The sequence below is a fragment of the Penaeus monodon genome, chromosome 27 (genome assembly GCF_015228065.2).
Source record: "Penaeus monodon isolate SGIC_2016 chromosome 27, NSTDA_Pmon_1, whole genome shotgun sequence".
In the NCBI taxonomy this organism is placed as follows: Eukaryota; Metazoa; Arthropoda; class Malacostraca; order Decapoda; family Penaeidae; genus Penaeus; species Penaeus monodon.
Genome location: NC_051412.1, coordinates 16,454,842 through 16,457,502, shown reverse-complemented (window position 1 = coordinate 16,457,502; position 2,661 = coordinate 16,454,842). Strand labels below are relative to the sequence as shown.

General features: G+C 33.9%; 1 protein-coding gene across 1 annotated transcript in view; it reads left to right on the top strand.

The window, feature by feature from the left end:
- Positions 1 to 863: 863 nt before the first annotated feature.
- The window catches only part of LOC119590632 (ADP-ribosylation factor-like protein 6-interacting protein 4), a gene marked incomplete at its 3' end in the record, with an annotated part of 3,720 nt that continues 1,922 nt past the window's right edge, over positions 864 to 2,661 (top strand). Inside the window, 1 exon segment of the mRNA XM_037939312.1 lies at positions 864 to 915.

The following is a 2,661-nucleotide window of genomic DNA, read 5'->3' as shown; positions in this document are numbered from 1 at the left end:
AATGGGGGTGGAGGTGGAGGGGTAAGCCTTTCATTAAGAAAAGGCAGAAGCGCTTCCCACTTCCATGTCGCTCTTTGTCCACCTGTAGATCAGCTGCTATTATACCTGCCATCACCCCCTCCCCCACCTCCTTTCTAATACTTTGATTTGGGTTTTCCCAGTATGAAATTCAATTAATACTTTCTCTCTCTTTAAAATTTCTGCCTATAGTTTTAAACTTCAGAAAGAAAAAAAGAATCTACTTTGGCAAAATATTTTTTATTTTTGCGCCCAAAGCAGGGAAACTGTAAAACTCAAGATTCACAGGTAATTAAGAATTCGGTCGCCATAAAACAGTGTTGTTCATCTCCCTTCAGGAAATACAAGAAAATTAAGTAGGTATTTTGGAACAGAGCACGGCTATAATAACTTTACAGATAGACTGTAATACTAAGTTCTTTCTACTGTAAACACTGTAATGAGTAACTCGAATTACAAAAAGAAAAAAAGTAACAGCCAAAAAGGCCCAAATCTAACAAAAATTCATGGCAGCACGTGTAAAATTCATATGATAATGACTGAAAGTGTGGGTATTTTGATCTGTAAAAATATTTAAAGCACTCTTTCCATGTGATCTATTGTATCTATTCATCAAATGTGCTATGTACAATTTTTTGTTATTGCGGTATATGCTAGGAGTGCTTTCGTGTATTCACGAAGAATTTTATGCAAACCATGGACATTAGGCAAACAAGTACACACATACCAAAAATATACAGAAAATTAGCCAGACATTTTTTGTTATGAATCAAGTTCCAAAAGAATAAAATAAGAAGTAAAATTATACAATTAAAAAATCGTTTACATTCGAACGCCAAAGTGTAAACAACCAGAGAGCGACTCGAGAATCTCTCTCCTTCAAGAACCGCATTATTTGTAAGAATTTTCAATATAGTTTTGTTTACAGTTATTTTTTACAATCATTTTTTTCGTTTGATATTTGGCAAAGTACTATGGGTATGATTTTGGTTAGTAATGTATTCAAGCGCAGATGAAGTGGACCAGCTGGAGGTTGTTTTTTTTTTTTAGCAAGGTGTTTTGGGTTTGAAATATTTTTATTGAGATTTTGATTTTAAGCAGCTTCTAGCCGTAAAGCGATTTTGACAATATATATCCATCGTAAATATCCATTACTTATTTTTTTTTTAAACTTCAGATATGTAAATTAGTTTTAAACTACTGAACTGGGATTCAATAAATGTTAAATTATTTATTAGATGCAACTGATAAAGTATTTTAGCTATTTTAGACAGTGTTCTTGTATTTTGTTTGATTTAGAATAAAATGTTTTGTAGGTTCCCGAAAGAAAAAGTGTTGTTCATGTCTCAGAAAAAAACATTGTATGAGGAAACATGCATGGCTATAGATATAGGATTCATTATTATAAGAATAATGCAATGAAAGGTATTGGATATAAAATCACTTGATTTATCTCACTTATATTTATTCCAACATTGGCTAAATGAAGCCACATCTGTAATTAGGCACATCCTATTACACACATGCAAATTTGTTTAATCTTAAAAGTCTGGGCCACCATATATGTACTTTAATGGGACATTAGCTTGGAAAATGGGTTGGTTGCATTACAGCATGATAAGTATATGAAATATGAGTGAAAGTAGTATATATATGGTACTTTTTAGAATCTTTCCTCCATCATCAAAGCCAAAGATAGTGGCTACCCCCCTCTTCTTTACCCCCTTTTACCTGTGTATGTCTGATTTTTGCATGTCTTTCCACCCGGTCCTTCCTTTATAGCCCCGCAAGTCGTCAGTGACTCATCCTACGATCCTTTCCCTTGGGACCCCCCTTCCTTCATACAGTCAGTTCTTAGTAAGATGATCTGCTTGTAATATTTTTTGCTCTTCCACTTGTTTTTTATATGTCTGTGGGAAATGCATGATTTACTACTATATAAATTTATGGTGGTTATATGTATATAAAATATTTACTGCATCTGCAGTAAATATTTTATTCCAGCTTGACATATTTTTTCTGATGGGGACATATATCTTCCAAAGTTTTCCTTTGTATAAGTTAGGCATTTGGAGTTTTGTACAGCTAGGGGAAAGGTAGACAGGGATTATAGTTTTTCCCGGGTTAAATATTTTCAGAGGGAAATAAGCTACCTGAAAGCATGTCGAGAGAAGCAATAACAGGCATCTCACTAGCCACAGAGTGCCCAAGTGTTGAATATGGTAACACTTATTAACTGATCTCTGGGGGTGAAGATGGCCAACCAATGACTCTCAATCCACCATGCCCTTTCAAGCTTTTGTGCTTGCTTTTGTCTCCTATTTCTTCATTTCCTTGAAATAGGGCAATTCATCCATTGCCATTACTAACACTATTTATAAGGCAAAAATTATCTTAAAATTGGATTTTTCTGAAACACCCATGTGTTTTTGTTGCTCATGTCTTCTCAGTCTAAAAGGTTTGAAGATTACAAGAATTATTTATATTAATTTCTCTTATTTTCAGTGATTTACTCTTATTACCAAAATTCAATGGTGGATGTCTTTGAAACCATCCCGAAGCCTGACATTAAGGTTGCAAAGTAGAGTAACTGGGATTTCTTTTACTTTGTTTATCAAGGTACCAACTTCTCATGCATTTTTA